The 13,264-nt window shown below is 42.6% G+C and overlaps 1 protein-coding gene across 4 annotated transcripts in view; it reads left to right on the top strand.

Annotated features, from left to right (window-relative positions):
- DAB1 (DAB adaptor protein 1) overlaps positions 1-13,264 on the top strand; it is a 1,151,191-nt gene that overhangs the window by 245,063 nt on the left and 892,864 nt on the right. The window lies entirely within an intron of this gene.

Below are 13,264 nucleotides of genomic sequence, written 5' to 3'. Positions count from 1 at the left end.
CAGTACTGGTGCCCTGAAGTGCAGTGTTCTTTCCACCATACCACACTGCTCTGCTTTAGTAATTCTTCCAGTAATTTGTGTCGGGGGTGTCATCCAGCTGTCCCTCTCTTGTGAGTTCTTTCCTTTTCCTTTTCTTCTTCATTTTTTAATCATGGAACAACCCAACTGTCCCAAAGCTGCCTCACCGTGTTAATAGCTACGTTCAAATTATTTAGGCTGTGGCCCCTCTCTGTAAGAAATGCATCACCTTTCAGAGTTGTCCCTACCCTAAGAATCTCCACGTGTACCTAAGGGGTGCTCTCCTATTCTCATAAAACCAGATTATCTGTAACCCTTGTCCCCTGACCCCTTTGTTGGATGCCCTCCTGTCTTGAAATCCTTTGAAGGAGCCTCTCTGATGCCACCACAACTGTGCCCATCATGTGAAGGTCATGTCTGAGTAGAGTTGCTTACTCCCCATGCCCCAGTGGTGCTGGTCCTAGAGATGTGGGACAAGCCAGGGATCTGTGAAAGAGTGGGGTCCTGCATGGCAACCCCTGCAGGGCTCTGTGCACTGGAGCCTCACAGCAGCTTAGCCTGTGTTCCAGCTCTTGCAGTTTCTCATGGGCATAACTGTTTCAGCTTCTGGCTTCCCTGCTTTACCCAGAAGTGAGCTCTAACCCAACTGACAATTCAGTAGGGGAGAGATGCCAGCCTCATCTTTTGTCTTCACCCCAAGGTCTTTGGTCACAGGTTCCTTCCCCTTTCAAGGAAAAAATAGTCCTCGTGCTCGTGCATGTTATCCAGATAAACACATGGCCAGAGAAGTCTTTCACCCGTCACTTCTATATACAAACTATGCATCAGTTTTCTCAGCTAGGATATCTTGCTCTATGTACACTTCAGTCCCTTTGCCTTGTACCTTTTGCAGCCAGTCTTCCTTTGATAGCCAGAGGCCCCACAGCCTTAGCTGTTAACTTCTGTTAGTTCACACCTGGAATTAAAACATGCCTTCTACTGTAACAGGCTTGTCTGTGTTCCCCAAGAGACTTTGATTTTTTTTTTTTTTAAGGGCAGAGATTGCTTTATTTTTTTTTTTTTATTATTATTAGTTAAATTCTGCAACTTTAGCACTTAGCACAGGGCCTGGTACATAGTACGACTTCTAGTGATATGGTTAGATATTATTGAATGAATGACTAAATGCCTATTTCTCCTGAGGTTCGGATTGCAGGAACCAGTCCAGCCAAGCTTTGTTTGACCTAAGGAATGGGCTAAGCCTTTGAATAAAGGTCTAGTCCAATTTCCAGCTTGAACCAGCACAGTGAGCTCTAAAACGTGACATTTGCACCTATTTCACTAAGACTCCTTGCACTACCTCTACCCCCACCCCAATCCTGTAACAATAGAAGTCCTCATTCCACTAAAACTGTGTCATTTCTTTAGCGTTTTGAGGGTTAGAAACTAGGACAAGACTATCAGCCAAATGCAGCGGGTACCCGTGTACTGGCTGTATATCTTATCAGATATTCAAGAATGCAGCAAGAAATGTCACGGGGAGCTTTCGACAAAAATATTTAATTAATAGCAACAGCTACAGAAATGAATAATAGCATCCAAGCAATTACAGTGTTCAATAACGCAGCTCTCGGAGGATGGGGTGGCAGCAGATTACTGACTGATGGACTGCATTTAAATATGTTATCTGCTCACTGGAAAGACCCCAGGGGGTCCCTCTCCTCCAGGACATGGCCAGCAGTAGTAGTATTATTGTATCTTTTATTTTTCTTTTAATAGAGTAATACAAATTGAATTCTCTGGGAGAGTGGTCAGAGATTTCTGACCCTCTCTGAAATTTCCATCAATTCTTTTACCCTACCAATGAATGTTGGGAGCAACTGGAGGGATAGCTGAAAAGCACCCTAAATACTGTGTTTCAGGGTAAGCATATTCATCTCATCAAGTGTTAATTGAGGATCAATGGGGAAACTCCAATCCTGGCTATCTGACCTTGGATAAGTTACTTCACTTCTATAAACTTCAGGTTTTTTTGTTGCTTGTGGAAAGGTGTACTGAGACTGACCTAGTAGTGTAATGTGTGATGATGATCATACTCCTGGCATATGGTAGCAGTTACAAGGTACACGGTAGTACCTTGTTTCTTAGGTAACTTCATCAGAACTGGGGAGGTGGGATTTATTTCCTGGCTCCTGAGGGGCCCAGGGTAGGGACACAGACCCAACTGGAATAAATGGGAGGAAGGCCAATCTAACAAAAAGAAAAAAGCATTTAAAAATACAGTAAAACACCATCCTGAGAATCTTTTTTATATATATAAGATTTTTATTTATTTATTTGAGAGAGAGAGAGTGAGAGCACAAGCAGGGGGAGCAAAAGGCAGAGGGAGAGGGAGGAGCAGCCTTCCTGCTGAGCAGGGAACCCAACATGGGGCTTGATCCCAGGACCCCAGGATCATGACCTGAGCCGAAGGCAGATGCTTAACCAACTGAGCCACCCAGGCGCCCCCACCCTGAGGACCTAAGTGGAGTCTAAAAATTCCATGTAAGATTCAGAGTTGCATTACTGTAAGGTTAACGCAGTGATTAGGATATGTGTGCTACAGAGGACAAAGCCAACCACCAATCATTGCATATCTAAATTTGCATCCCATAAGGCACATAGTTGTGGAATGTCACTGTAGAGGAACTCATAACTGGTAGAAGTCCTAGAAGGTATCTGGCACCAGAAGATTATAGAGTCCTGCCTATTGATATGATTCAAAGCAGGGCATCAATACTTGAGATGTGTATTTCTCAAGGCAGGGAGTGACATAAGCTCAGAGTGTCCAGAAACAGTCTTTGCACAATAGCGTATTTATTTTTATAGCATCTGCTCAGCTGTGAGTTCCTTTCTTTTCATTCAATAAATATTGAATGGGAAAATTATTGTATGCCAAGCAATATACTAGGCACTAGGGATACAGTGGTGATAAAGTAATGATCTAGCAGGAAAAATAGACCTTAAGCCAAAAATTGTACAAATAATTAAATGTGTCATAAGAGCTATGAAGGAAAAATAAAGTATTCTGGAGAGCATATAACAAGGTAAGGGCTAAACCTTTATCCAGATCAGTCTCTTCCATCTGGAACAGTGACTTGTGTACACTAAGTGTTTAGAGAGTTCTCATTGACCTGCATTAAATGGAACTAAACAGTGACACCCCCCCCCCATTGTCTACAGGAGAGTAAATAGTTACCTTCCATGGTACTCTTATACATATAATTCTGAAAGTTACTTGGGTGATGATCAAGATAGTACAAAGAAATATGGAGGGGTCTGGTAGAAAGGTATACTCTAACAGCAGGAAGAATCATCCATCTGGTGTCAATTTGACAGTGAGGGAAGTAACAGACTATTAACAAGCAGACATAAGTCCTATGAGTATGGTAGGGTCTGGCCACTTGGTGTATGTCAAAACATGCCTGCAATATCCTGGTGGTGCCCCAGTGCTTTTCCAGAATACAGCAATGCACGTCCATGATGAAAACCCACCACGTTTAAACTATTTCAAGCATATGGGAATAAACACAGTAAGTCTGGTTTGTTTCAGGCATCATTGCTTATCCTTCATGAGGCTCAGGCCCTCTGAACCTCAATGTCTTCATCTGTGGGAATAGACTTCCCTGTCATAGCCAAAGGGGTGGTGAGATAAACAGAGTGGCAAATGTGAAAGTGCTTTGTACACAAGAAAACTTAAATTACATCTCTCCATTCCAGAGCATTCCTCTGATCTTCACATTTGGACTTCCATCTGTCTTTGCCATTTCCACATGGGTGTCTCCCCCGTATCTCATATTAGCATGTGCAAAACTGATATTTGAGTTCTCGCCACATTGAGTTGTTACTCAGCCTTCCCCACTGTAATCTGCTTAATTGCTTACTGGACTTTTCCTCTCCCTCTCCCATACCCAATTCACCAGCTGGTCCAAACCACTCTTGAAATCTCTGAGATTCTTTATTTTCCTTTGCCTCCAGCTCAATTCAGCCACCTCGAATGCTTCTCCTGGACCATGGCAATTGTACCCCAGTGATCCCTCTGGTTCGCTCTGGTAACCCCCCCACCACTCCCTTCACAACAGCCAAGATGATCCTTCTAAAACATCAGTCCATTTATATTACTTACCTGTTCAAAAACCTCCAAGGATTTCTCACTGTAATTATAAGAAAATCTAAACTCCTCCTAGGGTCTCTGAAGCCCCTATTCTACATCCCATCTGTCCTCCTTTCTGCCGATCTCTGTTCCCTCCTTGCACTCACCTGGGTCCAGACAGAGGCCCTCCCTACTGCTCCTTTAAACCTGCTCACACCTACCTATACAGGGCTTCTGTACCAACAGAGGGGAGCTATGCTCTCTTCTGGGATAGGTTAAGACAAGGAGTAGGAGAATCCATCCAAAGGAACCTGTCTTTTCCTTGAAAATTATGATTTTCCTCCTTATGCGGGAAACTTCAGGGGAAAGTCACTAAACTCAGATGCTGGTTCTTACCACCTTCCTCTGGGCCAGACTAAGAAGCACAGGGAGAAAAATTTTCTCTTTGTTGTTCCTGGAAAATTGAATTATACATTTTACTTCATCCTTATCTGCACTGCCTAAATGGTTTTTCAGTACTTTTGTATTCCTCTTCGATGTAAAATATATTTTGAAGTATTACACAAACCTCCAGAAAAGTGCACAAATCGTATCTATGGAAATGGACTAATTTTTTCAAATGGAGACATCACTGTAACCAGAACCCAGACTAAGAAGTAGATCTTTCCCAGTACTCCTGAAGCTCTGTTCTGCCCCCTGCCACTCAACTCCGCACCAGGCTAACCACAATGCTGTCTTCTAACAGCTTGGATTAAGATGGCCTTTATATATATGGAATCATCTGCTATATACTCTTTGATGTCTGGCATTTTTCACTGAACATTATTGTGTTATAATCAGAAAAAAAAAAAAAAGCTCCTCTCACTCTGTAAAAGGGACAGTGAACAAGCTCAGGGAGCTTTGGCTGGCTGCTTGTAGATCCACATTCTGCATTGTGCCTGTGTGTTTCTCTACCCACAGGTCTCTCTGCCTGGCATGCTCTTCTTGACTTTACCTTCTCAACTCTTGGGCCATCACCTCCCCTAATGAACTCTCTCTGGCCTGTGAAGCCTGGTTCTGTGCCTCTCTTCTCTGGTCTCCTTCCTACAGCCCATGTACTTTTATCTACTCTCACAGCACTGCTCACACTATGGTGTCCTGACTGTGATGTAAGTCCACCTTGCCCACAAGGGCAGGAGCCATATTTTGTTCTGTATTCCCAGCACAGTGCTCGGGGAAGGGTGTATATTAGCCAATGCTTATTGGCTAATATACTTAGTTCATTGAATTAAAGCAAGATAGCAATGATATCTACAAGACCAACTCAAATATTGAAGTTGACTCAAATCTTAGGTTCTTAGAAAAGTTACTGATTGTCAAAACTTTAGAGAAGTATTCAACACTCATTGGAGGTAAGACAATGCTTCAGTAATAGCTTCATTTTTCCCTGGTCAGCAGAATTGAAGATGAATTAATTAATCAGTTGCACAAAGTGTTATTATATGTGTGTATGTGCCAAGTACTGTGCTAGGCATGAGGAAGTTGGGATAAAAAGTGAAGGAAAGGTCACAAAACCTTCTTTACAGAGTTGTTACAAGAATTGAATACAGCACCATATACAGTGCAGTGCTTGACCCCAGTAGACACTCTACTGATGCTACTGCTCTTCTTCTCCTTCCACCCCAGCAGCCCAGGTGTGTCCTGGAAAAGTGCTGTGATCCTGATGTATAAAGGGCCTGGGGTGAGCCTTGAGCATGTGTCTCCAGTGTGAATAACTGACCTTCTCATTCATCTCTTGGGAATTCCTTCTGGGATTGCCTTGCTGGAGTCCACACAGTCTGGCACTGTTTCTGGGCCCTTCCTCTGGGATCCAATCATATGGGGTCCCATACTGCTGCCCTTTATTTTTCATATTGTCCACTGTCTTCTCTCCTGTTGACTATCCTGTCATCAGCCTGGATGCCTGGGGAAAGGCATTAGGTCTTGTGGACACAAGATGATTTCATGCTCAGAAGGACTGCTGTTGGGGTCCTTCCTCTGCTTCTTAAAGGCTGGGTGCCCTTCTGAGTGAAATAACCTCTCTGAGCTCATTTGTAATGAACTGCAGGACATCATTCTCACAGGCCTTTTGTGAGGATGGAAGAAATGTCTGTGTTTAAGACACCCAGAGATGAACTGGGAAGGGACCTAACGAATGGACATTGTTATGCTTTAGGGAAACCAAACAAAGGAGGGCTAGGGTAGTGGTAAAGAGGATGTGATTTATAAGGAAACATGTGGGGTTGAATTCCATTTTCATCATCTACCAGGTATGCCATTTTGGGCAAGTAACTTATCCTCTCTAGGTCTATCTTGTAGGGCTGTTATAAAAATAAATGAGATGGCACATGTGTGTCGTAAGAGTTTAATATGCATTGTTATCACATCAGTACCATCATTTTCTTGGACTCACATGAAGTTCCACTTTACTGTCACTCTTAGACACCAGCTGCTGGATGCTGATGAGATACCTCTGCTTTCTGACTAGCTCTCCATCTCTAGCATGGCTTCCTCCCTCCTGCACCTTCTCACTGATGAGTTCCCATGGTGTGTTGCAGCGTGGCTTGGCTGAATTATGACAGTCAGGGTTGCAAACAATAAATACAGGTCCTGTCACATCTTGGAGAAATGGTGCATCATTTGTCTAGATCCCACCAATACTTTGAATTTTGAAGGCAAAGAAAATAGAGGAGGAGAGTGTAAATGATAATGCAAAGTCCCAGAAATTAATGAGGTAATGGGTGAGCACATTTCCATCCAAATGAGCTGGGGTCATGTTCCTGAGAAGGAACAACAAAGAGGAATAGCCAATTGAACAAGCTCAAAGTGGAAATCAAGCAAACAGGCTGAATAAATCAATGTCCAGTTGAGTCTTATTTGTGGCAATTACTTCCCTGAGCCTCCAGTCCCCGGTGTCCCATGTGTGGGCTACAGATGCTCATTTAGCAGCCCCAAGGTTGACATCTTAATGTTTTCCTTCCCACGTTAAAAATGGATATCTGCTTTAGAATTCATATATGTCGTTAGTGGTTCCATCAAATCCTTTCTGTTCAAAGAAATGGAGAAAGAAGAAAGTCAGAGATGAGGGCAGTCTGGGGTGGCAGGAGGACAGCTGCCCTGGGAGTTATGACACTGCCTTCACCCTTTGCTAGCTATGTGACTAAGGGCAGGATCTTCCACTTGCCTGAGTCAACATGTCCATCTGTAGCCCTCAAATCCCCTACCTGAGATACATTTCATTTCCCCCATCTTATCTTATTTTTCCCTACCTTAAGTATATTTTCTCTTAAGGTACTTATCACACTCTTGAATGTATAGTTCATTCATTCATTCATTCATTCATTCATTCAAATGAGGAAATGAAGCTCGGAGAGGTTAAGTGCCTTGTCCAAGTTGACACAGACATTGGGTGAGGCTTCAGAACAGGAACCCAGGTCTGTGTGATTCCAAGTGCTCTGTTTTTCACTTGGGCAACTTACCTGTCCTAAGATAACCTCAGGGCTCTTCCCTGAAAAACTCAGTATGAATGGGAGCAAGCCTATGGTTTTCTCACCATTCTGCCTACAAAACTGAAATGGACCAGTCACTTTACACTGTGGTCTTGATCCTTTCCAGGGCATCTTCCTTTTGAATGCAGTGAGTCTCTCCTGGGTGGGGCTGGACTTATAAGTACTCACCTGGCCCCAAGCTCAGTGGGACAACCCAACTGTCAGTGTTCTCTCATATTAGCTACTTAATTGCAACCTCAGGAAGGAAAGGATGAGTGCATGCTACCTGCCAGATGTTCCAGGCATGCATTCGCATCCCAAGTATACTCCTCATCTTTGCTGCCTTTTTTTTCCCTTCCCCATTAGTAACCTTGGTGTTTTCCTGCACAGAAATCACTCTGCCTTGGAGGGTACCCTTCACAGCACTCTTCATTCCCTCCCCAACTCCTTCACCAGCCAATGAAAACGTCTCTCAGCACCAACAGAGAAAGGCAGGCATCTTACAGAAATGGTAATTAGTGCAGCCTCACTGAAGACCCGGTGGGAAAGATGAAGGCATCTTCTTTTTTGCGCTGAGTACCTTTGCATTTGTTTGGACCTCTTTTAAGGTACTTATCACACTCTTCCTTGTATGCTTCCTTCCTTCCTTCCTTCCTTCCTTCCTTCCTTCCTTCCTTCCTTCCTTCCTTCCTTCCTTCCTTCCTTCCTTCCTTTCTTCCTTCCTTCCTTCCTTCCTTCCTTCCTTTCTTCTTTCCTTCCTTCAGAAAGGTTCCATAGCACAGTGGAAGGAGCACATGCCTTGATGTTAGATATACCCCAGTTTGAATCCTGAGGTTTTCAGCTTGCTATTTGACTGATCTTTTCTCCTGGAGAATAGACCTCATCTTTCTGAGCCTGAGCTTCCTAATTTCTAGAACCAGGGAACCAATACCATCCTTATTGCATTGTGGTAGGGTTGAATGAGATCATGTCAGTGAAATGCATTACATAAAAGGTAAAACAAAACAACAAAACTCACATAACTGTGAATTACCATTATAGATAATAGAATCCAGCTTTGTCTGTGTGGCTGGGCAGCACTCTCTACTGGAGGGGCTGATGCTGGGCAGGGAGCTGGAGTTCCCATTACCTGAAGAGTATCCCATAAAGGGAGCTGACTTGTTCTGTGTAGTTCTAAAGGGAGAACCATGGCCAATTGATGAAAGTTCCTGAAAGACAGATATTAGTTATATTTACAAAAAAAAAAGTTGTAACAACCCAGAGCCACAAAATAAAGGCAATATTGAACACTTAGTGCATGGGACCTGGAGTTAGAAAACCTGATGTGGAATCTCAGCTCTACCCCTTATAGGTTGAGTAGACTCAAACAATTTATTTAAACTCTCTGATCCTCAGTATCTATATTTATAAGTTAGAGGTAATAATAACCATTTCAGGGGTTTTTTGGTGCATATAAAGCCCAGTGCCTAACATGTAATAAATATTCAATAAAACAGTAGTTAATTACAATGTGAATAATAATAATAATAGTTGCTAAAGGCCTTCTGAGGTGGTAAGCTCCCTGTGGAGAGCCATGAAGAGGACAGAACGTGGCTGTGAAGTCAGCCTCAGGAGATGACTTTGGGAGATAGTGCTCTGATGAAACTAAAAAGCTAGAAGCCTCCTGTTCTGTGTCACAAATAGGAACTTTCAGAATTGGGATCTCTCACCTCTGCGAACTCCATTCCACACTAGAAGAGAAAGTAAAGGAGCAGAGAGTGCATGGTGTTCCGTCAGGGAGACTGGAGGGAAGACAGGGTGGCAGTGAGGCTAGATCTTCCTTCCCTTCCCGGCTCTGCAGAGAAGCTGAGCAGCAGTCATAGTGCAGCCTGGAAGTTCTGTATTGACTTTCTGTCAAGTGGAAAGGGCATTGCCTGGGAATATGTATGACCAACTGTGTGTCAGTTCAAACAATCTGGGTAATCTCTGAGCCTCAGTGTCTTCACCTATAAAAAGAAGGGATAACAATACCTACCATATAAGGTTTTTGGGATAAAACATGCTGATGGATGGGAAGCCCCTCGTGCAACCTCTAGTACATGGCTCGATCAATCTAGTACATGGTTGTTTGCCCCCTTTCTGAGTACATTGAGAGCCCCTGGGTGATGGGCGACATTTGTCTTGGTGCTTGTGCAGTGAATGAACACCGGCAACACCTCTTTTCCTATTCCCCCACATTTGGTCAGTGGACAACTCTGTCCAGGAAACTTTGGCTCCTTCTTCCTCCAAAGCCTAACGAGTCCTAATACAGCCAATTTTTCCATTTTTCTCTTTTTTTGAGGGTCTCTGGGTAAGGAACCACACTAGAAGCCATATTTTTTTTCTCATTGAATCCTCATTTCAGTCATTCATCCACCCATTCTTTTGCAATTATTAGTTTCTACTTAATACACTTATTAAGCACATATTATGTTCCAGGCACTGTGGTAGGTAGTAGAGGACAGAGGTAAATACCATATATTTCTTGCCTTCAGGGAATACCATCTTATAAATGAATTCAAATAGTCACCCCAAAAATTGTAATATGGGTATCATTATTTCCACATTACAGATGCAGAAACAAAGGCTTAGAGAGTTATAAAGATACTAAAGGAGGTTTTCAATCCAATTTCTGCTATGCTTCCTTTAACCCTGCCCTGAAAGCTATAGTTTCCATAGCCCCTTTATTGAACTATATGCTTTCCAAGTTGGACAATTGCATTTGGGAAGAAAAGGAAGAGGAGGGAAGGAGTAAACAGAAAGCAGAGAAATGCAATTTAACTTACTTATAGACCCTTTTAAGCAACTGACCTTCATGCTTTTTGTGGAACCTGTTGAGTTAATAGTATGTTGGGGTGCCCAAATTATTAACTTATAGTTGGGAAATGTGTTTCTCAAATGCAAAATAAAAGCACCTTGCCTCCAAACTCTAAGATCTCATTAAATGAGCTAATTCACCTACTGCTTAATTTGCTCAAAGCTCTATGAGTAATTAGGCTGCTGACATCTTCCAAAATTATATTCTTAATTGTTGCATTCTTTTGCATCACAATGAAGCTGCCCAGCCTTCCTCCTAGATTGCCTTCCTCTTCTCCCCACCACAGCTTCTTGATGAAAAAAGGAATGAGTTTTGCATTTAGCACACTTACCATCATGAACATAATTGGGGGGAAATATTAATTAGAAAGACCACCCTGGAGATCCAACAGAATATTTGAAGCAATGGGTTTGGTTGTTTTCTTTCTTTCTTTCTTTCTTTCTTTCTTTCTTTCTTTCTTTCTTTCTTTCTTTTTCTTTCTTTCTTTCTTTCTTTCTTTCTTTCTTTCTTTCTTTCTTTCTTTCTTTTTCTTTCTTTCTTTCTTTCTTTCTTTCTTTCTCTTTCTTTCTTTCTTTCTCTTTCTTTCTTTCTTTCTTTCTTTCTTTCTTTCTTTCTTTCTTTCTTTCTTTCTTTCTTTTCTTTCTTTCTTTCTTTCTTTCTTTTCTTTCTTTCTTTTCTTTCTTCCTTTCTTTCTTTCCTTCCTTCCTTCCTTCCTTCCTTCCTTCCTTCCTTCCTTCCTTCCTTCCTTCCTTCCTTCCTTTCTTCCTTCCTTTCTTTCTTTTTTCCTAAGGCTAGTCCTGAGCCCTGAAATCCTGCAGCTGTTATTTGCCAAGGCAAGCTCCTATTTCTTGATATTGTTTGCAACAATTTATAAGTGCTTACTGGAGCGATGCTGCCTTGCTTTGGCTTGTAACCCACAACACAATATTTCACTCTTGAGATGTTGCACCCATTTGTCATAGTAAATGTGTGTGTGTGTGTGTGTGTGTGTGTGTGTGTGTGTGTGTGTGTATTTACACTCTGAGAAACAGTAGCACACTCTGAGAAACAGTAGCATCTTCCTTACATAAATAACACTGTTCTGGGGAAAACGTATGCTGAGCCATTTCCCAGAGAACCACTGCAAACACATTTTGGGCTCACTGTAGATAGACTCTCTAATTGCTTTGAATTTATTTTAGTACTTGACTGTGGATTGCTTTGAGGTGACTATGAAAGAATAAGGCGGGTTCTGCAAGGAGAATTTAGAAAGAAAGCGCTTAAGAGACTCTGTTTTCAAGTTTCTGGGTTAGCTAGCAAGAGCCTCCAGTTGCTGGTATATGACAGTGCTGCCCCTTCACCAGAACAGTAGGTTTGGGGTCCTCCTCAGTGACTCTTACTTTGGTATGACAAGTCTGACTGCGCCCTCACCGCCTTGCTCTTTCATTGCCTGGGAACCACTGATGCTCTTGCTTCTTGGCAGCTGGAGAGCTGTTTAGCATTCCTGTTTGTACTGTGCCCAGACTATGTTCTCTTCTGCTGTGCCCAGTGAGCTCATTGGCCGCCTAGGATTCCCATCATTCAATGCCTGGAATATGTTGGCCAGATTCCCCCCACCCCCTATCTTTCAGTGTGGCTTTAACTAAGGAGATTGCTCCCATGTTTGGGAAGAAACCCTTTCTGGTTCTCACTTCACAACATACTTTCTGTATGGGCTTAAACCAGTCATTTAAGCGCTCAGGGTTTCTGTTTTTATTTAATATGTTAAAGGTCAAGGCTTCTCTCAGGTACAAATTATGGGGGATGTGTGCATGTTGGGTGTCAGAAATCCAACTCAAGAGAGATTGAACATTTATCTCTGTGTATTTTGCCTTCCTAAGGAATAAAAAATGATGACCTAATTGAGTAATGAGAACGGGGAAAGGCTCAGAGTGCACTGTAAGATTTGGATTCAAACAGACCTGACTGCATGCCAGCTCTACAACTTAAGAGCTCTGTGACTTTGGGTCCCCTCCCCTCTCTGAGTCTCCACTTCCTCTTCGCAGTGCAGGACCATAATACCTACCTCGAGCCCAACCCCTAACCATGGAAGTGAAATGAGAAAATGTTGGTGAAAGTTATGAACACAGCACCTGACATGCACAAGGCTCTCAGGAAAGGTTAATTCCTATTTCATCCTCCTTGAGAAAGGATGTGCCAGAATTGAAGTCCTGAAACAGAAACTAAAATCAGTAACCAGTATCATAAAGCAATGGGTATAAGGAGACAGTGGGAAGCTGTCCACCTTACTGATAGCAGAGAATTTGGCCTCTTGAAGGCAGCTTTGGGAAGATGAGGTACATACCTTCTTTCTCATCTGTAGCAGGGTTTCTTAAAGATGCTAAAAACCATGGGGTACCTGGCTGGCTCAGTTGATAAAGCGTGCAACTCTTGATCTTGAGGTTGTAAGTTTGAGCTCCGTGTTGGGTGTAGAGATTACTTAAAAATAAAACCTTTAAAAACAAACAAACAAAAAGATACTAAAACCACACACACAAAAATACTAACACTAACCAGTGTTTACTGAGTCAGGCATTGTGCTTTCTAAGTAATAGACACAGACTAACTCTAATCCTGACACCAGTTTGGGGTTGCATTTTATAAAGAAACTGATACACATATGACCTCACTGATATGAGGAATTCTTAATCTCAGGAACAAACTGAGGGTTGCTGGAGTGGTCGGGGGTGGGAGGGATGGGGTGGCTGGGTGATAGACATTGGGGAGGGTATGTGCTACGGTGAGCGCTGTGAAGTGTGCAAGACTGTTGAATCA

Source organism: Zalophus californianus, chromosome 4, assembly GCF_009762305.2.
Source record: "Zalophus californianus isolate mZalCal1 chromosome 4, mZalCal1.pri.v2, whole genome shotgun sequence".
Classification (NCBI taxonomy): Eukaryota; Metazoa; Chordata; class Mammalia; order Carnivora; family Otariidae; genus Zalophus; species Zalophus californianus.
The sequence above is the reverse complement of the archived record's forward strand: the minus strand, read 5'-3'. Positions and strand labels throughout refer to the sequence as shown.